This window comes from Diadema setosum, chromosome 9 (assembly GCF_964275005.1).
Source record: "Diadema setosum chromosome 9, eeDiaSeto1, whole genome shotgun sequence".
NCBI lineage: Eukaryota > Metazoa > Echinodermata > Echinoidea > Diadematoida > Diadematidae > Diadema > Diadema setosum.
The window spans coordinates 4,958,565-4,969,223 of record NC_092693.1 but is presented as its reverse complement, the minus strand read 5'-3'; the positions used below and the strand labels follow the sequence as shown (position 1 = coordinate 4,969,223).

The following is a 10,659-nucleotide window of genomic DNA, read 5'->3' as shown; positions in this document are numbered from 1 at the left end:
ACTTGATATTTGTATGTCCTTTATCTCCTTCACTTTCTCTTCCTTCCGCGCCTAGAGCACTCTGCAGAGTGGATTTGGCGCTATATAAATCATATCAATTATTATTATTATTATTATTTCGTCACAAAATAATCATTTTCATCGACGAAATGACTGATTTCGTAATGAGATATTCCATGCGACACTTGGTGCTCCATGGTTTTTGTCCATGGTTTAAACCATGGTTTTATTAATACCACCTTCGTGAATTCGGGATATTATGTGTCCAGTTAGCAAAACGTTCAGACGGCGTTCCTTCCTCTCTCTCTCTCTCTTTCTAATCTTTTTTTTATGCCTCCGCCACGAAGTGGTGCCGGAGGCATTATGTTTTCGGGTTGTCCGTCCGTCCGTACGTACGTCCGTCCGCATTCGTTCACGCGATAACTTGAGTAATATTGACTGGAATTTTACCAAACTTGGTCCAAGTATTAAGTATGACGGGGCAATTACTTGATTAGATTTTGGGTGAAATCAACCAAAGGCCAAAGGTCAAGGTCAAATCATGAAATTGTATTTGTTTACGCGATAACTCAAGATTGGATCAAGCAAATTTCACCAAACTTTGTCCGAGTATGATGTTTTATCTTATTGCAATTCTATTTGGGGAAACACGTATTCTTGCCATACTCAAAGACTTTTTATACTACAAAAGAAAGCAATTCGAATTTGTACAAAGTCAGATTATAGAGCTTCAACATCTAAACTTTTTAAATCATTACACACTCTTAAATTGCAAGATTTGAATAAAATGCAAATATGTTCCTTTATGCAACGTTTCCATGCTAAAACTCTTTCACCTTATTTACATAATATGTTTTCTGTGAACTCTGGCTTTCTACGCGCATACCATTTTCCGGTCAACCAAACACATAATGTTAATGGGTTTCTGTTCTCTGTGTACCTGTGATATCTGTTTTTTTTTTTTTTATTCTTTTGTCTTTATCATAATCTCGCTTTGTTTTGTTGTCGTTTCCATTGTTTTTAAACTCACTTTTTGTACAATTTGCTCATATTCACATATACTGTACTTTGTATATTATATATTGAATCGGAAATAAAGATTGAATTGAATTGAATTGAATGATGGGACAATTACTTCATTAGTTTTTTAGTGAAATCGGACAGAGGTCAAAGGTCAAAGATCAGGGTCAAATCCTAAAATTTATCTGTTTCCGTGATAACTCAAAACTGGATAAAGCAGCTTTCATCAAACTTGGTCCAAGGATGATGTATGATGGGGCAATTAGTTGAGTAGATTTCAGTGACATTGGCATGAGGTCAAAGGCAAAAGGTCAATGTCAAAAGCTAAAAATGTTGCTATTTCCCCAGTATCTATGCAATGCATGAAGGTATTTTCTTGAAACTTAGTGTAGACATGTACTACTGCGTAAAGATTCTCCAGAGAGAGTTTCATGTCATAAGGTCAGAGGTCAAAAGGTCAAAGGTTAGGTGAAAATGTTACAATTTCACTTTTCTCGCAAATGGTTTAATATATTTTCATGGAACTTGGTACAGGGATTATCTAGGGAACTAAGGGGTCATGGGTCAATAGTCAGGGGGTCAAAGGTCAAGGTCAATTCCTCAAAATTTTACTATTTCTCTCATATACTAGTATATGCAATGATTGCATTATTAGTTTTAAAACTTAAATATACATGCATTACCTACTGGAGATTTCCAGCCAGAAGGTCAAAGGTCAAAGGTTAAGGGTCAAAGGCCAGGTTTAAATTAAAAAAAAACTATTTTGCACTGTAATTACACTCTTTCTTCATACCTTGAGAATTACTCAATGCATAAACTTATAAAAGGGTCGGTCAGAAGTCAAGTGAAAATCCTCAATTCCCCAAATATGTGTACCTGCACTCTTAGACAATTATACCAAACCCAGTTCAAGGAAAGTGAACATTCAAGATATTTCTGACAAACCTGTTATTTCAATATTTTGCCAGTTATGTGAAACTGTCATCACACATTGTGAAGACATTGTACTATACACCTATTGGGAGAATCATGCATTATGGCAGAGGCATAGGTCGCCATAGCGACATTTCCAGTTTTGTTTTTGTTTTTTTTTATTTCTGCCTTATTCATCATGTAGACTGTTGACCTCTTGTTTCTGATACTATGTTGTTGTTGTTTGGTCGGATGGTTTTATTGGCGGATTCGCTACATGAATCGTTTAAATTTTGATATACACTTAGGGTTTTTTATACATTTTAAACGGGTTTTTTTTTTCAAAAACCAATATATCAAATTTGAAATATTTTCCTCGGAAAAAAAAAATTAAGCAAAATACAAACAAACAAAACAAAACTTAATGAGCCTGTTTCAGACTACACCTAAACTCCAGAAATCTGCTGCATTTTCTTGTCAGCCCGAGCTACATTTTGGTGAGAAAAATTCTCAGCTTATAAACTACGACCTGGAGGACCAGAGGCATTTTCCCAATTTCTACTTCGAGGTTTTCTAGAGATGTTCCCTGCATGGCTCCAGCACATATTATTGATAAAGCTTGATAGACAGTGATGTTGAGGGCGCCTTTTATGCTCTCTCTCACGCTGAATCGTATACCATTATCGTATCTATATGCTACTAATTACTTTAATTATTTTTTGTTTGAAAACGTTTTGCAGTCAATTACAGCGACCGAGTTTGGTGTGAGTTTGAAAGGCAACGGGAATAGGCCTACGTGGTTACTGACGTCATTCAGGTAGGTCCCTGTAGGCATTTCATTGGTAAGGTTATGATCGCTGTTGAATTTGTGTTTGATTTAATATTTGTCGGACTGAATATTTTTCCCAACCGTCCATGCGCTTTCAGAATATTTTTCCTTCGCAAATCACACCAAAGTTTGCCCTTGTTTGGATGCTAACATATTATGTGGGTTTTGCACACCGCACTGGTATTGGATGTGATATTACTCTTTGTTACCCCCCCCCCCAAAAAAAAAACAAAAAACAAAAAACAAAAAACAAAAAAACAAAAAAAACAAAAACAAAAACAAAAACAAAAACAAAAACAAAACTAAAATTATCAAAGTAAATATTTGTCTTCGACATCAACTTAATTGCATGTTTTCATGTTAAAAATCCATCTTAGCCGATATCTGAGTTTCTTTGGTTTGTTTCTTTGTTTCTTTTTTGTGTGCAATAATCCCTCCCTGTGAACATTCTAAACAATAAGCGCTAGCATTCTTCCACACAAAACTCCTACGTATGAGACTACGACTGCTAGTGTCCATTATCATCTCGGTTTTTCAATAGTTCTTATTTCTTTAACTTTTTATATATACATATATTTCATTGTATTAGTAAAATGTTTATTGTGTATATGTATAAATATGATTACAGACGTGAAAGATATGCACATAAATGCAAGTTATCATAATTCATGATAATATTTTCATGCAGCACCGAGTTTTCTCTGGTCAAGACGGAAGATGGCTGGTTCAGTGTGAGTATTTTCACTCATTAGATTTCATCTTTTATTCCATACAGAGGAGGGGTGTCCACCTGTAGTGAACAATTTTGGTGGAATGTATTGACAATTTTAAATCAGCGTTTGAGCAATTTCGCAGATACATCGTATACTGGATCACAAATGCATTGTATTCATTATTTCAAACATTTTTTACATTATACATTGAAAAAGTGCGTATGTGGTGGGACTTATAAAATACATTCTTTTGAAAAAAAAAGGACCTTCCTTTTTTCGGGGGGGGGGGGATGCGTACGCACCGACGCAACCAACCACCCCCCCCCCCCCCTTCCCTCTTAGGTCATGTAGGTACAGGCTTGTCCAAGCACACAACATCCATGTAATGAGCAGGTGTTCATGGTTGTTTCTGTTGTTTATAGTTATTGTTACTAATGACTTTTTGCCAACTACGGTGGAGTATATTTTGTAACTTGTGATGCAAACTAGATTCTCTAAACTTGCATTTTCAAAAACTCCTATCAATGACTAAGAACTGAATGTGAGTGATATGTTCCTTTCTTTATCAGACGTGAATTATTTTTCATCTATTTGTATGTTCATCCAATTATCTATTCATTATAGCACTTTGCCATTTACTGGCTGCTTATCGTTCAGTAATATTATTATGTGCAGCTGTATATTTATCCTTTTATCAATTTGTTTATCTCTATCTAAATGCTTATACCATTGCAACAGGGAACTTTCCTAGAAACTGCCGTCAATTCGGCCATCAAGCTCTCCCTCCTGCCTCACATAAACAGTAAGTCGCCCATGCCATAAACGTTACCAAAATTATCTTTATCTGTGATCCCCATTATGGTATAATGCAATATTGTGCGTTTGCATTCATTGAACGTATTAAGAGATCAAAAAGTGAAGTAAGTGTGTTACCCAAAGAAAAAAAAGAACCTAAAATGATGAGAATCTTTAAGTATTACATACAACATTGTTTTTGTTTAGTATCCCTCAAACTGCAAGTCATCAATATCATTTATGTGTGTTGTTCTAAAAACAACTACCGAGTATTAATAAGTTATCAAACTTTCTTTTAACCCTATAAAGCCCAAGCTATTTTGACCCCTTCCAGGCCCAAGGGGGGCACATTGTGCCCCCCCCCCTATATAACTTCTTTATTATATGATGTATGACCGTCATATTTGGTACATAAGTAGAGCAACTCATACTCTACATGACCCAACTTTTGAAATTTTTCAAGGTCATCCACTGAGGGAGCTATTTACCAAAATATAAAGAAATACATAGGAAATACGCTAAAATCATGTTTTTTCTTTTTATTTCTTTATCCCCAATATATATGTTTTTATCTTATATCAATCATTTTCATATTCACCACAAAGGAAAAGCAAGTCAACCTTGACTATTAGTTATGGTTGACATTTCTCAATGTCAACATGTGGGGGCGCCATTCATTACAATATAAAGAAATATAATGAAACCCATGACATATTGCTTGGAATGGGTATATAATATTGGTATCACATTTCATATTTCCAAAATATTGAATTTTGAGTTTGCAGATTGATAATATGATAAACAAATGATATTACAGGCAAAGCTTGTGTGAAGATAACACAAAATAAAAGGGTAGTCTTTGAAAAATGCTGTATTTTCGATTATTTCTATTATATCTATTGTGTAATGCCTATGTCATACAAAAAATAAAGGAAATAAGAAGAAGATCATTTTCGGGTAATATTCACAACCATAATTACATCACATTTTGGTCCTTCAGCAAATTAGAGCCAAGAAAAACCCCATTTCATCCATTATTATATTGTTAACTGAAATTGGAACAGAAAATCATGCAAAATCTGACGAACATCGTTGTCAGTTTACGGTTGCCATGGCAACCAGCAATATCGGACATAGCTAAATTATATATCAAAATGTTTGTAATAAGATTTTAGGAAAAGTCACCGAATTTGGTTGAAATCGGGTAAAGGGTGTAGGCGTGGCAAACGAAAATTTGACTTTATAGGGTTAAAACGCGTGTTAGCCTCTATATTTTTTTCATTAAAGTGCAACATCAGTCTATGAATTCTATGACTTAGACGTTTTATTTATGTTGGAGTCATAAGTTTAGAGAGATGTGACATTTTTGAATTCTATGTGTTTGCGGGAAGACATTGTGCTCTCGACTGCACTTACGAGATGCCGTGAAGGTGTCATCGCCTTTAAAGTCTCCCATCGGATTGTACACAAAGCTTCATAGATTTTTTTATATCTATTCTTAAAATGTTTATGTTTTTGCTTTTGTGTATTCATAAGCATGAAATTACTGTTGTGTGGTAATAATCCAGAAAGAAAAGCAATCCTCGATTTCCTCGAATCCAGAAAAAAAAAATCATTCGAACAGTTCGTGAAGTTGCCGAATTGTATAAGCAAAATTATGATTTTTTCCCCTGAAGTTTTATAAGAAAAAAAAAAATGAAAAAGAATTGTAGGAGTAATACGAGGTGATGACGTCATGACTTAAGAAAATTTTACTCCATTATTACAGCTTGGTTACCATGGTAGTTTCGTGAAAACGTGATACTTTATGCTTTGTTTATTTTCTCAGTTATGATGACCGAATCTGCGTATATTATACACTTACTGCCATAGTGTGGTTTGATTCTGTTTGATAATGTCAAACGCGAACCAGGACTGACAATACACCATAACAAAGTCGATGAGATTGTGTGTATCTTTTACTTCTGAACAGAAATTTTTACAGATACTGGTGGAATTGGAGGGCCGTTACTACAGGTAGATGATTTCAGCAACGTGACTGTGACCCATGATCCGGTAAGAATTACAATGTATTCGCATTCTCCAGTGCTAATGTCTTCTCCGCCTTTTCTGTTTTTTCCCACAATGTGATAGCTTTCCGATATTTTAAAAAATGCGACAACAATACTAAATATAACATATGGATCATTTTGCCCTTCAAACTGCAATAAAACAGATTTAGTTACATTACATTTGACTCCACTCTCTCAACTCCTCAACCTCCATGAAGGTGGATCTGTTCGTATCATCAATATCATGTCGTTATCTTCAAGAGTGATGATAGTCCCGTTTTGGCGGTTGTTTTCAATCTGATTGCGTCTTCTGTGAATGTCCGTTTGCGACCACTTAAAACCATTAAAAGCAAGAGCACCATTAGCTCAACTGTGATTGGTTGGTCCAAGTCTCTGTGACAATTTCATTTAAGTGTCTCAATGAATAAAGTGATTTGAATGCATATGTTGTTTGCAGCGTGAGAGGGCTTTTATGAGGTCACACTTTGTATATTTAACGTTTATGATAAACGTCTTGTGTGCCAGTATGTATCTGGCGTGATACACATGCATGGCATTATTCTCACAACCTTCTCTGTAATTCCGTCATTTCATTTCTCTCCATTTGTTGTTTTTATGACATTTGCTATGTTTTCGCAAACAAGATATAACAAACTGATTTCAATACTGGACAGTATAAGCATTTGTATGTGCACATGTATATATGATTAATACATCTTCTTCTTTTTTTACTCCAGAATTTCATCAAGATTGGGACGGACCTGATCTTTGAGGAGTGACCACTTCCCAGTGAGGATGACGACTATAAATGAAGTCACAGTGATGTCACCCATTCCGAGTCTAAACACAGCGAGCACAATTAGCTTGAACAACAACAACAAAAAATCTTTACGTCATTTTCCACATTGTGTTCGCCGTTAGGCTTTTCTTTTTGTTACAGTCTAATTAACAGGGTTTCACTCGACAAGGCTTTCCTCGTTAAACACTTTCGTGCTAAAGAAGTAAGCAAATCGTGGTTGTGCAGGGCCGGTCGTTCACTGTTCATTCTCTCTAAATTGAGAGAATTTTGTTGTTTGTTTCTTACTGATCTAAAAAGCAACCAAAAAAATATAGGATTTTCACGGCAGCCATGTGATCAAACTATAGAACACCGTTTGTTACACTTCAATCGATGACCGAGTTTGAGGTGGTATGTGCGAATTCTCGTACACTGTTTTGGTTAGTCTTCTATGCAATGAACTTGGTATATCTGTATCATCAGCTCGCAAAATAAGTGTCTACGCTCTTCTAAATCCAAAACATTGATAAAAAAGAAGATGCGCTGTTCACGTTGTAGATAATTAGGTCTCTCCGTTGCAATAAAATGATTAAGCTGACTTTTTGTACTGTCTTCATGGTCTTTCACGAGTGTACTGTATATCAACATAAGATGGGGATGATGACTGACTGCGTTACAGAGACGTCTAAAGCTGGGTGTGATGTGTCCTCTTTATGTGTATCAGGACTGATCGCGGATTATTTTTATAACTTTGCAATGGAGGTAGATTTTGTATATTTGTAATTTATAATCATGAATATAATATATTATTATTATTATTGCTTGTACAATACCACTGAATTTACAGCATTTAGACAGGTTGAACTGACGGGGTAGATAGATGTTTATGGGCTTGGCTAAAAACAAAGTTGTTCAAAGTTATTACACATTCACTTCTTGGACTTGTTTCTTTGCAGACAGTCAAGTAGCAACTGAAGTAATGAGAAGTGATAAGAAGTAGGATTTTCGATGACAATCTCATATCTGTCTATACAGTCGAATATCTTGTAATGATTAATTCATGTTTGTGATCTATCGCTCCAATAAAATGTTTTTTTGAACATAATACACACTTTTGTGTTGTTGAATATGCAGGTGTCGTTATATATATATATATATATATATATATATATATATATATATACACATACTAGGTAAAAAAAAGAAGAAAGCAAACACTTTTTCGGTTTTATATATCTCATTGAACATTTGGCGAAAAGTTAATGTATATACCATATGAAAGCTAATTTAATTGTTAATTCAATTACCAACCTGGTAGGTCAATAAAAAGGGAAAATTTTCGCATGGGCGAACACATTTGTTTTTCTCTTCCAAGGCACAAAAGTAATCATTGCAAAATTGAAAAAGTTGTTATTCATGCAAAAATGCTCTTCCATGTAACAATAAGAAGAAAAGACAACTTTAACACAATATAAACATGAATATAGTTGCAGAAAAATGCATGATCTCTATAACATCTGAACATCTTTGAAGTTCAAAAGATCAATAAAGGCTAAAAATCATGGAGGAAAAAAAATAATCTGTCAAATCCAAATTCAAATAAAATGAAAGAAGAAGCAATATTAGCAAAAATTGTAAGAATTTGAATTGATTTCTCAAATTAGGAAAATTGTGAATAATATTTGGAACTTGAATTTGTCTCATATAAATTCTCAGATTACTAAATTAAAAGAATGAAACAGAGATATTCTGTTCATTTAATCATCTTTGTGTATATAACTTGAAGTTTGAGTTGACAGAAAATTCTTATTTTCCCTCTTTAGTTTCCCACTTTGTTGATTTTGTATGAGGTTATAAATATAAAAAGAGAACAAAAACTAGTTTTTGCTATATCATTCATGTCTCTCATTGTGTTAGACTGTCTTGTTATCATTGTTATCTTGAAGGGCATTTGCAAACGAAAGACATGTATTTTTTCTTTGTGCAAATTTTACTCATGCGTAAAGTTTCCCTTTATATTGATTTATACTAGGTTGACAGCCGATTTAATTATCTTTAATATGGTACATAATACATTGATTTTCATCAAAATCTTATATGAAAATGAACTCGAAAAAGTGTTTACTTTCCTTCTCTTTTTTTCTGAGTGTATATATACATATTTTATGTGTGCGTTTGTTTGTATAGTACTATGAAGAATTGAAAATGATAGATTAAGCGCCTTTTGGAAGCAAGCTCTTCATAAAGACTTTACACATAATGTATCATATATATATATATATATATATATATATATATATATATATACATGTATATACATATATATGTATGCATATATATATATATATATATATATATATATATATATACATATATATGCAACCAGCCCAAATGTGAATTGTACATCACATCTCTTGATAAAGGGCAGGGCCCGAAAGCTTGAGAATAAAAATCAAACTGCGAGGATTCAAGCTACGTCTATATCGTCTCATCCTTTCTCTCACCTACACACTACTAAGATGCGACGGCCCAGGGGTTTAACAATTGAAAACACACCTTTCACACTATATATATATATATATATATATATATATATATACGTTTGTATGCATGTAGTATTCATCGATATATATAGATCCAGGTATGGTTTAGTACAACTGAAACGTAATTTTCAGATTTAACAAAAATTCATTTTTTCCCACTGTTGTAGAGGGGAAAACCTCACTCTCTCTTACCCTCTTACTTACTGTATTAAATGTATGAATATTATGCCTCCATAATAATTATTGTAATCATTATCAATTATAATCATATATACATACTGGATTATTTTACTGGGACGTCTGTCTACCTGTCAAGCCACAATAATCATATTCTACTGCGATCTCTGAATTCGGATTTCGAGGTCATTGATAATGATCCTACTTACACTGGTTCGGTTTTATGAACGCATTCCTTTGCGCTTAAAATAGTTTCAAAGTGCAATCTCAGCAAGGAGGAAAAAAAAGTCATGAAAATTTTATGGGATACTATGTTTGACTTTTGAAATCATTATATTTTGCTGTATAAACACTAAGCAATAAAATTAAATGATAAACCTTCTCATAGATCACAATAGTATGTGGCCCACGCACACATAACTATGCGACCTCAAGCAAAACAGATCACACAAAACGCACACACGCCTTTTCATATCACACAATTACGGCGCACCTATACACACCCCATTCCAAGAGCTTACTGAGTGATGCACTAAATAAAACAATAGTAAAAATCCCCTTTGGCTTACATCACTACAACTCTCATGTTCGGAATGATGAAATATAATGTATCACATACATCAGTTTGCCAGCAAGTTATCATAGTTATAGCACGAGATCAATTTATTGAAGTTACTTCCTTGTTGGAACCGCAGCTTCCTTGTCGAAGTGAAACTCAGGACAAGATTTGGGAATCCAAATGTTGAACTGCCGATCTGGGTGAAAAGGGAAGTAGTGGAGAGGAAACAATATTAGAGTGTGTTCAGCAATACATTGCGCGACGTCGGCACCTGAGTTGAAT

The 10,659-nt window shown here is 34.1% G+C and overlaps 1 long non-coding RNA gene across 1 annotated transcript; it reads left to right on the top strand.

Annotated features, from left to right (window-relative positions):
• The first annotated feature begins 3,441 nt into the window (after positions 1 to 3,441).
• LOC140233071 (uncharacterized) lies at positions 3,442 to 6,272 on the top strand. Its single transcript, XR_011901522.1, has 3 exons — positions 3,442 to 3,492; positions 4,213 to 4,276; positions 6,242 to 6,272. It is a non-coding gene; the product is annotated as an uncharacterized lncRNA (long non-coding RNA).
• The last annotated feature ends 4,387 nt before the right edge of the window (positions 6,273 to 10,659 follow it).